Genomic DNA, 15,361 nt, shown 5'->3' on the forward strand with positions numbered 1-15,361 from the left:
ATGTTCTCATAAGCTTAAACAATATAAGCTATTGCAAGGTATAGAAACAGTGTGATTTCTTTGGTTTCCCTAGCACTTAGCACCTTACAGCACACACAAAGTATTTTAATCTTTCTTTAATGTATACCACAAAACATCTATACTTAAGTATTCAGAGAATAAAACCAAAGAACATATTATCCTCCAGTATATTTGAACCAACTAATAATTTTACATCACTAACAAGTTTCAAATAGGCCTCCTGAGCTATGCTGCTAACATACAAAATTATTTATATCTGAGTCTAAATTTCCTAAATGCAAGTCCTGAAAGATCAGAAAACCACCGAAAACTTCTTCAAAACATGATTTAATTTTATATATTCAACAGCACTAAGAGTCAAGAAACATTTGTTGTAAAAACAGATATGATTCCTACAATAAACTTTTTCTATAATTCAATGCCAAAGAAACTTTTTCTTAAGCAATGAAAGTGATCCAACTGAATATTTCCTTTTAAAAAGGCTGCCAGGAAGCTCATTACCAAATTAACTCACTGTTTGTAAGAATTAATATCCCAGTTACAGCTCTTACTCTCTTCCCCCCCCACCTATTTTTTTTAATCTAATTTACAGGTTCCATTTCTTTCCTCCTGTGTTTCTTAACATCACTATCTCTGCCTAAAATAAAAGTTGCCCCAAAAGCAGTAATTCCAGTAATCTGAGCTCCACTAAAATTAACATGAAATTTAAATGAGTCAATTTGAAGTGTACCTTTGCCATATAGGCAAAAACTATTTCATAGCTCTGAGAATACAGGAATAAACAAACTCAGTTTTATCACACTGTACTCTCACACAACAGGCTTCTAAAATCAGATGTGTGGGGTTCTCCTCCATCCCACATCTAGCAAGCAGTCAATTCTTCAGTGAACACCAGCTGGGTGTCCTCTAATTCAATTCAATTCTGACTCTACCTGGAGATCCCACAGGTTGAAGGCTCAGTCCCCAAGACTGCCCCCCATTTCCGATGCCAATGGCAAGCCTCAGGTTGTTTCACCTGTGCTTCTGACTGATGGCTAAAAATTGGGGTTCCCATGACCCCTTCCTTTGGTTTGATCAATTTGCTAGAGCAGCTTACAGGACTCAAGGAAACACATTTACCTGGTTATTATAAAGGATATCTTAAAGGATACAAACAAACAGTGAGTTACAGAGGACGAAGTGTAGAAGGATCCTGAGTGCAGGAGCTTCATTCTTTAAGGAGTTAGGGTGTGCCACCCTCCCAGAAGCCCCCTGAACACAGTCCTTCAGACTTTAAGGAGGCTTCACTACATAGGAATGACTGATTAAATCACTGGCCATTGGTGGCCAACCCAACCTTCAGCCCATCTCCCCCAGAGGTGGGGGGTGGGGCAGAGTTCCAATCCTCTGAGCACTCCCCCCACTACATGGTTATCTAGGGAATTTCCAAAAACCTCCTCATTAACATAAGCTCAGGTGTGGTTGAGAAGAGTTTGCTACAAATAACAAAAGACTGTTTTCACCTTTATTGCTCTGGAGCTGTTTCAGAAAACAAGAATAAAAGGGCAAATATGTTAATAAAAGATATTCTTACTGCTCTAGTCCCTTAAGAAATTACAAAGGTTATAGGAGCTGTGACCCAGAAGCCATGGACACACACCAAAAAAATGCATACACACACACACACACATATATCATAATATCACAATAGCATAGCACTCTGAACACTTGCAACTACTGTACTGAAATAGGATTCAGTTAAAATTAGCAAATCGTTGCATCACAACAAAATCTGTGGCTACTAGATTAAATAATTTCTAAAAGAAACTTAGCAAGTAGAAAGGAGGGCTCTCTAAATATTTTTTTTTTTTTTGAGACAGAGTCTCGCTCTGTTGCCCGGGCTAGAGTGAGTGCCATGGCGTCAGCCTAGCTCACAGCAACCTCAAACTCCTGGGCTTAAGCGATCCTCCTGCCTCAGCCTCCCGAGTAGCTGGGACTACAGGCATGCACCACCATGCCTGGCTAATTTTTTTTTCTATATATGTTTTTAGTTGGCCAGATAATTTCTATTTTTTAGTAGAGACGGGGTCTCGCTCTTGCTCAGGCTAGTCTTGAACTCCTGACCTCGAGCGAGCGATCCACCTGCCTTGGCCTCCCAGAGTGCTAGGATTACAGGTGTGAGCTACCGCGCCCAGCCTAACATTTTTAATTAAGGTAAACTGTATTGAGTCGATTAATTATATTTTTAAATTTTTATTTTATTTTAGTATTATTTGTTGTTTTTTTAATTGATTTTTCAATGGCTATGTATTCCTAGGTACATTAATTATAAATAATATTCTACGGACAAAAAGAAATGCAAAGAAGTCTTCAGCTTGGTAGGTTTGGTGCTAGTAGTGATAATGGTGTAGCAATTTCATTGCTATGGATTGAACAAGTTGAGCAAATTTATTGAGATTTTTGGGCAATCAATCATTTTCCTATGGGAGAAGAAAGATATAAATACATTAATAGAATGGAATAAAGAGAAAAAGAACATAGGAGGTTGGAAATTAAAAGTAGTACTATGAACTCATGTTTAAAAAATATATATGTATGTGTGTGTATTATATATATGGTATGTATATATGGTGTGTGTGTATATGTACATACTGTGTATATATAAGGTCCCTAGTTTTGTCTACTCAGATTATCTAGGAGCAGGCGTACCCCAACAGAAAGGAGCACCCCTGGCACCCAGATTTTTATTTCTGATGTTATTCTTCACTAAAAGGGAAAAGGACTTCTTGGAAAAAGACCTGATTGCAGGGCTGCAGCAGGGAAGGTATTATGTGAGCAACAAAAAAATCTTATTGTAACAGTAAGAAAATGCTCAGAAACAGATGAAGACTGAGAAAAGAAAAATAGCTCAAAGCAATCTGAGCCATGTAAGTTATACGAAGTTTATCAGACCCAGACAAATAAGAGTATGGGACTGAAATCATGGCCCCCCCTACCTTGCACCCTTGTCCCATAGCAATTATTTAAAACACTTTTTTCCTAGACTAGCTGCCTTATCCATCATCTTCAAGCCCCAGCAACTTGTGATACAAAAAAACAACACACAGCAAATCAACATCTTATATTTTTTTAATGTAAATTATTGGTAAACAACTTAGGAACTTCTTCTTTTCCTTTAAAAACCCATTTGTAACTGCTGTTAATTGGAGCATATATTCAGGGCAACTTGAATCTATGTTCCCAGGTTGCAGTCCTCAAACTTGGCCCAAATAAACTCTACGTTTATTAATTTTTTCTCAGTTTTTTTTCTCTTTAGATCAATAAGACATATCAAAAGGGCACTGGAACCAGCCTTAAGGGGCTCTCACTGGTTAGATTTAAAAACATTTGAGCATTAAAATGAACAATGACAAGAATAGAATATAACCAATTAAATAAAAAAAGAATCCAGGCTGGGCGCGGTGGCTCATGCCTGTAATCCTAGCACTCTGGGAGGCCTAGGCGGGTGGATCATTTGAGTTCAGGAGTTTGAGACCAGCCTGAGCAAGAGTGAGACCCCGTCTCTACTAAAAATAGAAAGAAATTATATGGACAGCTAAAAATATATATAGAAAAATTAGCCGGGCATGGTGGCGCATGCCTGTAGTCCCAGCTACTTGGGAGGCTGAGGCAGGAGGATTGTGGTTAGAGGTTGCTGTGAGCCAGGCTGACGCCACGGCACTCTAGCCCGGGCAACACAGTGAGACTCTGTCTCAAAAAAAAAAAAAAAAGAATCCAAGTCCATAACTATAATAAAAATAAGATAAAGAGAAATAAAGTGGGGAGGAAATAATAGAAGAATGCCAACTAATAAATGTGGAAGAAATAAAGTGATTAGAAAGTCACGTTTTTGCAGCCACTAAAGTTAACAACTGGGGCAAGAATCACCAATAAATGCTAGAACCACTGGGTGAAAAATTTGGAGAGAATGCATGTTCAGTATCTCCCCACAGGCTATTAATTATAAAGAGGGGAAAAAAACTTTAAAATAGAGAAATACAGTAAGCACTACCCTTAATCAACGGATCAAACTTAACATCAATAATGGGACAAACTGACACCATGTGTCGCCAGATGTGATGCACTGAAGACACATGACACCTCACCACATAAGTAGTCTTCCTACTAAAAATATTTAACCTGAATCTAATGAGTGAACATATAAACCTAAATTGAGGAACAATCTGCAGAAATGGCTTGGACTCTTCACAAATGTCATTATCATGAGCTCATAAAAAAAAAAAACAACGGTCCTGGGAGCCTGTAATCCTAACACTCCTGGAAGGCAAGGTGGGAAGATTGCTTGAGGTCAGGAGTGCAAGACCAACTTGAGCAAAAGGGAGACCCTCCCCTCTACTAAAAATAGAAAAAATTAGCCAGGCACGGTGGCGTGTGCCTTTGGTCACAGGAACTAGGGAGGCTGAGGCAGGAGGATCACTTGAGCCCAGGAGTTGGAGGTTGCAATGAGCTATAATGACGCCACTGCACTTGAGCCTGGGTGACTCTGTCTCAAAAAAAAAAAAAAAAAAAAGTAAAAGTCACCAATAATTTCTCCACCAAAAGAAACAATTAACATTAACATTCTGAAGAGAAACATATAATAATCTATATGTATTTTACATACTATAGAAATGATTATATTTAATTTCATTTAATAAACAATGAATATAGTTCCACAGCAATACATATGAATTCTACCTCATTCTTTTGACTGTATAGTATTTATTAAATATTTAACTAGAAACCTCTGATAGGTAATTGGGTTGTATCCAGAATCTGACCCCAAGCACTTTGGGTAAGAGATACTCAACCTGTATCATCAAAAGGAATAAAATAAACTTACCAAAAGAAGTGCAAAATTTATACTACAAAAACTACAAAACATTATTGAGAGAAATTAAAGACGACCTAAATAAACAGAAAGACATCTCATGTTCAAGGGTCAGAAGACTTAATATTAAGACATCACTACTCCCTCAAATTGACCTACACATTCAACACAAGCCCTATCAAAATCCAAACTGACTTCTTTGCCAAAATTGGCAAGCTAATCCTAAAATACACAGGAAGATTAAAAAAACTCAGACTAGCTAAAACAACCTTGCAAAAGAACAAAGTTGGAAGCCATACACTTCTCAATTTCAAAACTCACTACAAACACATAGGTTAATAAAACAGAATGGAGAGTTCAGAAATACACCTCACATTACAAGTGGTTCTCAACAAGAGTGCCAAGACAAACAACACAATTTCAAAAAAAAGCAAAGGACCTGAATAAACATTTCTCCAGAGAAGATACACAAATAGCAAATACTAGTTATTAGAGAAATGCAAATCAAAATCACAATGAGATAATACTCCCCCATCCATTAGGACAGCTATTACCAAAAAAAAAAAAAAAAAAGAACAGAAATTAATGGGTATGAATTTAGAAAAACTGAAACCCTCTTGCACTGCTAGTGGCAAGGTACAATGGTGCAGCCGCTGTGAAAAACAAGTTTGGCAGTTCTTCAAAAACTTTAACACAGAATTACCACGTGTCCAGCAATTTCACTCCTAGGTATATACCCAAAAGAACTGAAAGCAGGCACTCAAGCATATCCTTGCACACCCGCCCACAGCAGCACTGTTCACAGTAACCAAAAGGTGGAAACAACCCAAGTGTCCAGTAACAGATGAAACGCTGGGCAAAAATGTAGTATATACGTGCAATGGAATACTACTTAGCCGTAAGAAGGAATGAAATTCTGATACATGCTACAACATGGATGAACCTTGAAAACATTATGCTATGTGAAGTAAGTCAGAGACAAAAGGACATACTGTATGATTCTACTTGATATGGGGCACCTGGAATCGGCAAATTCAAATAGACAGAAAGTAGAAATAAACGGCCAGGCTCAGTGGTGCTTTGAAAGGCCGAGGTGGGAGGATCGCTTCAGGCCAGGAGTTCCAGACCAGCCTGGACAACATAGCAAGACCTCTTCTCTACAAAAAAATTTTAAAATTGGCTAGCCACGGTGGCACATGCCTGTATTCCCAGCTACTTGGGAGGTGAGGAGGGTAGAATTGTTTGAGCCCAGGAGTTAGAGGCTGTAGTGAGTATGACGGCACCACTGTGTTCCTGCCTGGGTGACAAGTAAGACCCCGTCACCAAAAAAAAAAAAAAAAATTACAGTGAGCACATAGCAAAAATAAAAATTTAAATGTCCATTCCCAATAAATTGGAAATTCATCCCCTATAATTTTTTATAAACACAGGTATTTTACTCATATTAGTTATAATTTTATCAAGGTTGGTGTTGCTCTGTCACCCAGGTAGGAGCACAGTGGGGTGATCATATTTCACTGCAGCCTCCAACTCCTGGGCTCAAGCAATCCTCCCACCTCAGCCTCCCGAGTAGCTAGGATTACCGGCACAAACCACAGTGTCCAGCTATAACTTTTTAAATTTGTAATTTTAAGGAACAATTTTAAAACACTTTAAAGAGTAAAACATGTACTTTAACTTGCCCCTTTCAAGCAGAGCTCAACATCTGTTACAATTTTTTTTTTTTTAGTTAGTATCTTAGAACAACTGTCCTTCTGAAAAACGGGGCCATCTAACTACCAGACTATTGAGTGATTTAAACTCTAAAAGTCAAAATATGAGACTTGAGCTAAGATTTCAATTATTTTCAAACCCAGTTTATTACAACTGCTATTAAACTGTGATTTCACCATAATCCACTATGTTAAAGCACAAAGGCTCATGAGTATAAAAATCCCTCTTGGCCTCATTTGGTAATATTTCTCCACCTACGAGAGAGTCTGAAGAGGTCACTTCCTGCAGGCAGGGAAACAAAAGTTGTACACTTGGAGATCGAAACCAATACTAACAAAACATCAGGTCCCAAGACAATATTTAGCACAGAAGGACCCATGCCCCAAAGTTAGTCAGTAACTTCCACAGCCTTCAGGTTTAAAATAATGTAGTAAAAAACATGAAAGCAAAGATAACGATTTCATACCATTTTTGCTTTCTGCATCACATCTTTATGTGTTATCTGAATTTCTCATTATCATGTTTGATAAATCACTCTCAACTAGGTCCTCAAAGTTTCCCAGAAATTGTACTGTCTTTCTCTGGTGAATGCTCTTTTCTATTCCTCACAAGTATTTCATAGAGTCCTATGACTTTCCCCCAATCCTAACTTTAATTCCACAAATGACCTCATCTTATTGGACAAGATTAAAAAATAGAATATTAAAAATCAGCAAGAGGCAACTCCAGCACATCACGGTTCCACAGTGCCTCTCATCGCGAGGAGCGAGGAGCCTGTTCTGGGGCTTCGTTGGCTTCTTTGTAACCTGGTTCATCCTCAATGGTCTTAACAAGGGAGTTATCACTACTGAGCAGTTGTGGACCTACTCAGTTTGCTGTTATTTCTTTTGGCTGATGGGAATTTTGAGCCAACTGAATTTTCTTTTTAGAACACAGTTGAAAAATGAAACCATCTAGTACCTGAAGCATCACTGGCCTTGAGGAAGAAGACATGCTCAACAGTGCTTAGTCACTGAGGTTACAAGAAGAGAATTCCTGCTAGATGGAAAATCCACTCCAAACCCAGAGCATCCCCCTTGACTTGCCTATTTGGGGCATCAGCTGCTTTAAATGTTCACATTACATTTGAATATCTTATTCTACAATTTTTCCTTCACCTTTTTTTACACTTTGATGAATAAGTGCCTACATAACCTAAACTGTGCTGACTTCACAAAATGTTTATGCTCTCTTCTGAGATAGAAGAAGTTCTTCCCCTGAGAAATGTTACTCTCTCCTTGGAATCTGTGGATTTGAAGATGGGTCCTGCCTGCTTACAACATGAGATCAGCGAAGTGTTCTAAAACTGCTGTAAGACAAACAGACTCCACTGGGTGGTCAACAGAAGGGCGTGTTCAAAGGGACGATGTGTCCCAACAGAATTACACCAAACTATTTCCAGGATGAAGGAAGGGGCAGAGAACCTGTGGTCTCCAGGCCACCTGTGGCCTTCTGGATCCTTGAGTGCGGCCTTTTGAATGAATCCAAATTTTAAAGTTTAGATTTGGTTGAGGGGCTGCACTTGGGGATCTGGAGGGTCACATGTGGTCTTGAGGCCACAGGTTCCCCACCCAACTTCTCCCTAACGAATCCTTCAAATCTTTTCCATAAGTATTCAAATCTATTCTTTTAAAAAAAGTCTTCACTGACCCCGTATCTCTCCACAGCTACCACCTTATCTCTTCTCTCTGTTCTCCTTCATGGCCAAGCTTCTCAAAAAGGACTCTTGAGGACTCTCCACTTCCTCAGCAATCATTCACTTTATAAAAAGTGATCCCGAAAGGTATAAGGAGCAATACAGTGAGCACTTGTGTTACCCACCAACTCGCCACCTTGGGAAATAGAGCGTTACCAATATGGTTGAAGGCTACTGTATACTCCTCCTGGATCACATCTCCAGTACTCTCTGCTCCTGTAAGTCCCCACTATTTTGATTTTGGTGTTAACCATTCTCAGGAATTTCTTCACACTTTTACTATTTTTGTGTGTGTCCCTAAATAAGACACTGAATTGTTTTGCATTAAAAAAAAAAGTTCAAGGCTGAATCAGATTAAGCTTCTAGATGTTACTAGTAATTTATAGAAAATACAGGGGACAAACGAACATATAGCAAAAAACCACTGGGATACAATGGGAACCTATTACATGAAACCACTGGGACACAATCAGCCCAATCCAGACTCTGAGAAATCTCACAGGGCAAAGACCTGGCTTCTTCAACCAACTACATGTATGGGAACAACAATAAAAAGATGGAGGGGAACCTATAAATTAAAAAAAGAAAAAGGGTTGAGACACATATAAATCCAATATAATTTATGGACCTTATATGGATCCTGATTCAAGCAAACTGTATAAAACAAAACTATAACCAGGAAAATGCGAACACTGTATATTAATGATACTAAAGAATTGGTATTAAATTTTTTAGTGTATTATATATGTTTTATTTTTAGAGATGGGGTCTCACTCTGTGGATGGAGTACAGTGGCAGAATCATAGCTCACTGTAGCCACAAACTCCCAGGCTTAAGTGATCCTCCCACTTCAGTCTCTTGAATAGCTGGGATTACAGGTCCAAGCCACTGCACCCAGCAATTTTTGATTATTGTTTTAATCCTTATCTTTTAGAGACACATAATGAAGTATTACAACATTTACAGTCTTTCTTTTACTAGTGTGTCTTCCCTGATACATTATTCTCCATAACACCCAGGAGGCTATAGTCTCATGGTAGCTGCATAAGAAATAATTAAAAGAGATACAAAGTGATGAGCAGAGATTCAAAGGAAGTAGATCACAATTGGAGTAGGGCGATAATCAAGCAAAACTTTAGGAAGGCAATGATTCTTGCGTTGGGCCTTAAAAAATGGTGAAATTTTAACAGGTAGGAAATGAGAAAAATGATATTCGACATGGAAGAAATTTTGGAAGCAACTACGAAAAGGTGAGAAGGCTAGCCTCTGCAAAGTGCTGACCTATAGTCACCTCTCCATAAAACTGTCCCTTCCCTAATGATAATATGAAAAGGAAAAGTCATAACTCATTAGGCAACTCCGAATTGACAAAATCCTAGGAGAGCTATCATAGCAACCCCAGCGAGCCCAGTCCCAGGACTGATCATTACCTTATCTGGATGGATAATCAAACTATACTGGCTCTCCAGGGCAATCTATTCATGTCAGGCCCTGATTTTTTCCCCAAACACAACCTTGGGAAAAGAATACATGAAGTTCTTTTACCTGTCCTAGGAAATGATCATCAAAATAATTAGTTTAAAACAGTACTCACTAATAAGCCACATCTCCCTGACTAAAAGCCAACACCACAGATCATTAGGCACTCGAAGAGAGATAAAGTTACATGAAATGCCTTCCCTAAAACATTCCTTAGGTTACAGGTTTTTTACAAGTATAGCTGATGAAGCAGGTAGATCTTAAATAAGATTCTTTTTCTTCAAAAAATAGAATAAGTAGCCCCAATACTAAAATGTTTTAGAATACTTTGGAATTGGATTCAGTGGTCCTGATATTTTCTGTGTCCGGTACCATGAAAATTCTCAGGATACGACACCAGGGAAAATGAACATCAAGACAAATAGGAATGCAGATGATCAGCCAAAACTCAGTGCGTAGCATGTGTTGCTGTCCTCTTCCACCTACTAGAGTATCTCTTCAAACAACCAAGAGGGGTGGGGACAGGAGTTATAACAAGTGGGGGTGCTTTTCTTAAACCAAAGGAAAAAGCATCAAGGTAACAGGTTAGGTTAGCTTTAAGCAGTCTTTAGTCACTAACTACACCTTATTTCACAATAACTTGAGACTGGCAAACATCCTCCCAGAAATCAAATAGAATTCTTCCAACTTATCAGAGAAAATGAAAAAAAGAATGGGTAAAATATAATGAAGATAGGGAAAAAGGCAGGGAACCTTTATATTATATGGGAAAGTTTTTACAGTAAAATATCAGTAAAATAAAGCCAAAGTAAAAAATAAAATCTAAGTTATCAATATTTATAATACACACTGTACTTCTGGGTCACTGTCCAGGTATACCCTCAATATTTAAGAACATCTCTTTGATTTTATGAAAAATACTACCAAAAAAAAAAGAAAGAAAGAAAGAAAGAAAGAAAGAAATCTCCATAGATTTTGGACTCCATTCTAAACCAGTAGATGGCCACAAAAGAAGAAATACCTGTTTTCTTTGTTCCTGTCAGGTACACATAAAATCATGACATATACCTTACCTCCTCAAAAAAGGTAAGATACATAACTTTTAGAAGGCTTCGTATCTTCTGCCTCATCTTCTGAAGCTGATACTGTTTCACTTCAAATACTGATCACTTGCTCACACAGTTTTCTTTAATCTTTTTGTGAAATATAGATTGGATAGCTTGATAGAACAATTAATTTCAAGTTCAAAATACTATCACATTCAAATTCAATCTAATAACTGTATAAAACATTGGGAATGATAAAAAGAGGAATAAATAAGGTACTTGCTCTAAGACACTACAACAGACCTATAAGAAAATTACAATACAAAGCAGATTAACTGTTACAAAGGGGGTATAATAACTCAAGAGCACAGAGAGGAGAATGTATGAATCTGAATGTGAGAATCTCTGACAAGTAGAAAGTGAATCGGAACAAAAATAGTCTATCTTTAAGAATTCTTATTATACAGCTTCACCTTTACACCCCCAAATTGTAGGCCATGTTCCAATGAACACAGCTAAGTTTTTTTTCAACCAAACAAAAAAGGCTTGGTCATTCAGACATCCTATCTGGGCCCCACTTGAAGCAAAATTTTATTTAAAGTAAAATTGGCCTTCTGTTCCTACAAAGCCAACAAAAATCAAAGTCGTCATCAGCCTGCAAACCACCACAAACTGAATGAAATTGCTGGTATAAAAAAAAAAATTGCTTCCAGGTTTTTAGTAAGTTAATTCTGAAAGATAATTAAAAATAACTCCTTGGGACTCATTTGTATGTTTAGAGGCTGAAGGATGCAGTGATGAATAGGAAAACGAACCTGAGAAATTTAAAGAAGCCAGCTTTGTTGAAGACCAAGTGGCCACTTGCCAATACTTCTTTATGCACATATGACCAAAGATGATTCTAGACAGACTCACAGGCCACAAAAGCTCTTTATCAAATCCCAAATTAAGAAAGTTCTCATAAATATTTCAATTTTGATAAGTTAAAGGATAGTTAAATAAAAAAAGCACTTTGTAAAGCTTCGCAGAATCAATATAGAAACAAAGCTTTGAGCTTTTCACATCTAAGGCCTAAAAACAGTCCACATTTTATATGTCACAACTGCAAACAGCATATTCACAGGCACCTATAGCTTAGATTCCGTCGAGAAAAACACTGGTCAGCGGAAAAGGGACTGGCCTTGGTTGAAAACCTCCATATGGCCAGCAAGGGAGAAACAGCACAATTCTGAATTGCAACTGACTGAACTACGCCAACGCTAAATCGAACTCTTCGCCTGGAGCTCCATACGCAAGCACTTCAGATTTGTGCTTCCAACTTCCCATAATGTCATTTGTGAATGAAAAGGCGATAAAGAAACAACGCAAACTCCTATACGTCAGATCCATCCTCGGAGAGTGGCAGGAACAGCAAAGTGGAAGGAACAAAGCACTGACGTCAATTACGAGATTAACCTCCAGCACGGGCAGCTGGGGAAAGGCCTAGACACCGGGACCCGAATGCGAGCCATCGGGATGGCGGGGGACAGGCCGCCGCGGAGGCTGCGGGGCATATTCGAGCCCTACACCCCTGCGTTCCCATTTTCAGTCAACCCCCTTCCCTCGTCCGAGGCGGAAATTTTTCCCTTTTTTTTTTTTTTTTTTCCTTTTGCAGAGGCGGTGGGGGAGGTGCGCAGGATCGCGAGAAGGAAAGCGAGAACTAGTTGGGTAATGTCAGCCAGAACCTGGGCCTGTATTTTTCTCTGTAACTGGAAATAACTTGAAATTGAGGAGGGCACTAAAAAGTAACAAACCAGCCGACGGCATGTCCGAGGAAAGGCATGGATTAAGGAACGAAAGAGGGATGGAGAGAGGGTGAAAAGATGGGTTTCTGGTAATTTTGGTTAGGATTGGGTTAGCTGTTCGTATTTTCCTATTTTTGCGGAGGATGGGAGGTGGAAAGCGACGAGGAGAGGAGCGGAGAAGCCCCATTCGGCAGGGTAGCCCGGGGGTCTCCCCGCGCCCTCAGGCGGCCCCGGGCCCCTCGGTCCCCGCGGCCCGGCCCGGCCCTTCTCACCTCCAGTCCCGGCTCCGCTAGGCCCGAACCATTTCCTGGCTGCGCAGTGGCGGCGCCCGGCCTGCTCCCTCACCGGACGCGCATTCGAGCCCGACGAGGGGCGGCGACAGGCTGCCAAGGGCGAGGGGCTCCGGGCGGCGGCGGGGGTCCCGGAGGCCTGGAACAGCGAAGGCGGCGGCGGCGGCGGCGACGCGCCTCACACGGAACAGGCGGAGGGCCCGCCCCGCTCCATGACGGCCGGGCCCGGGCCGGGACGGCTCTCTGAGGCGGCGGGGGCGGGCTGACGAAGACCTGGCACCGAGATCCCCGCCCCGCGCGCTGGCGGCGGCGGCGGCTCGACTCCCACAGCCAGGACTGACTGACGCAGCAGCCGCGCCACCCACGTGACCGGGGCCGGGCGGCTGCAGGGCGTCACGTGACGCCGCCGCGCCCCTCCCCGCCGGGAAAGCGCTGGGCAGGGGGCCTGCTGGGCCGAGGGGCGACGCCCGGGTGTGGTGACGTGCCCGGCTGTCGGGTCCGGCGACCCGGGGCAGGGCGAGGACTGGCCCGAGGGGTCTAGGCCTGAGCCCCTGGGCACAGCGGGCGCGGCGGGCAGGGCCGGGCCTGCGTCTGCCGCGCGGAGCCCGCTAGGGGGGACTCGCGAGGGCCGCCGGTTCTGGGGCTCCGCGGCGGGGCCCGGGCCCTCTGCCCCTCGGGGCTCCGGCCCGGCCCTCACCGCTGCATTTGCTTCCCAGTGTGGAAGCTTCCGGCCCGGCGGCCCTCAACAGATCCCACAGAAAGGAAAACTTGTGCTAAGAAGCTGAGCCGCCCTTCCTCATCCAGACGTTTTCTGCCATTAATACCTTTCCTCAGAATATCGGCATGCCGAACATTTCCTTCCCCTCTTAACGCCTCGCCAGTCAGGGCGAGCCGCAGTTCCACTGCGTGTGACAGAATGGTCACAGGCCAGCCTGAATTTCCAGAGGGTCTCAGGGAACCCGGCACAGTCACTGGCCGAAGGCGACCCCTTGTCCGTCTCTGAGGGACACACTCCACCGCCGTGTCTGTTACCTGTTTTCTTGCAGTGAAGGGGCCTCCTGAAGGTTTCGTTGTGTTGTGTTTTTGTTTTTTACTTTCTAATTTTGAAGCAATCATTTTAAAGATTGTTTTTAATAAGATACAGAGGTTTTGAGGAACTTTGTAATAAACTATTACAAGAAATGTACATATGAAAATTCTTTTATCAGCCCCAGAGGCTGGTAATTTATCAGCATCAATAGAAGTATAACGTTTTGAAAATACCTGATTACCTACTATTCTTTTAAACTTTTAAAATCTATATCACTCTTTTTAGCTAATATAAATTTTCTCTATATAGCTATGTAAATTAGAAAATGTATTAATGCAAAACTCAAAATGTATTATGACAGGCTGGGCGCGGTGGCTCACGCCTGTAATCCTAGCACTCTGGGAGGCCGAGGCCGGAGGATCGTTTGAGCTCAGGAGTTCGAGACCAGCCTGAGCAAGAGAGAGACCCCCGTCTCTACTAAAAAATAGAAAGAAATTATCTGGACAACTAAAAATATATGGAAAAAATTAGCAGGGCATGGTGGCGCATGCCTGTAGTCCCAGCTACTTGGGAGGCTGAGGCAGGAGGATGGCTTGAACCCAGGAGTTTGAGGTTGCTGTGAGCTAGGCTGACGCCACGGCACTCTACCCTGGGCAACAGAGTGAGTCTGTCTCAAAAATAAATAAATAAAAAAAAAATAAATGCAGAAGAGGCCAGGCACTGTGGCTCACACCTGTAATCCTAGCACTTTAGGAGGCCAAGATGGGAAGATCACTTGAGGCCAGGAGTTTTGAGACCAGCCTGGGTAACATAGTGAGACTCTGTCTCAAAAAAAAAAAAAAAAAAAAAAAAAGATAGAAATCCATCATTTGGAAAATATCACAGTAACAACTGTAGACAAGATCCACCACTGATCCGCTAAAGCTACTGGGTGAGTTTGAGAAACAATTCTTACACTCTCCAAGTGTCTCCCCCAAGATTTTTATTAACTAAAAAGGAAAAGGTAGTAATTTACAGTGGAAAAATGATTGAAACCACCTTAACCAAGTGATCCAGATCAACATCACCAGTAATAAGATATATCAGTGCTAGGAGTCTAGTGATATGATGGACTGAGGACAAGCAATGTCTGTGATAATCTTCCAAAAAGCATACACCTCGGTTCAACCACGAGAAAACACCAAACCCAAATTGAGGGTTACCACAAAATAACCAATCAATACTCTTCGAAAGTGACAAGGGCATGAAAGACAAGGTACGACTGAAAACTTAAGACTGTAGGAGAGACAGAAGTAACTAAACGCATTTCCTGGGTAATGTAGTGGAACAGAAAAAGGAAGGGCATTAGTGGGAAAAGTGGTAAAATGTGAATAAAGTTTTTAGTTTAATACTATTTTACTAAGTGTTAATTTCT

General features: G+C 41.1%; 1 protein-coding gene and 1 pseudogene across 3 annotated transcripts in view; one reads left to right on the forward strand and one right to left on the reverse strand.

Moving 5' to 3' along the window:
• The window catches only part of AFF4 (AF4/FMR2 family member 4), a 57,170-nt gene extending 43,882 nt beyond the window's left edge, over positions 1 to 13,288 (reverse strand). For 2 of the 3 annotated variants that reach the window (XM_045550775.1, XM_045550777.1), the window contains exon 1: positions 12,900 to 13,288. The gene's annotated coding sequence lies outside the window, so the exon portion shown is untranslated. The remainder of the gene's footprint in view (positions 1 to 12,899) is intronic. The other variant, XM_045550776.1, reaches the window with a different exon arrangement.
• LOC123638715 lies at positions 5,462 to 7,564 on the forward strand (annotated as a pseudogene).
• Positions 13,289 to 15,361: the final 2,073 nt, after the last annotated feature.

The sequence above is a fragment of the Lemur catta genome, chromosome 5, assembly GCF_020740605.2.
Source record: "Lemur catta isolate mLemCat1 chromosome 5, mLemCat1.pri, whole genome shotgun sequence".
Lineage (NCBI taxonomy): Eukaryota > Metazoa > Chordata > Mammalia > Primates > Lemuridae > Lemur > Lemur catta.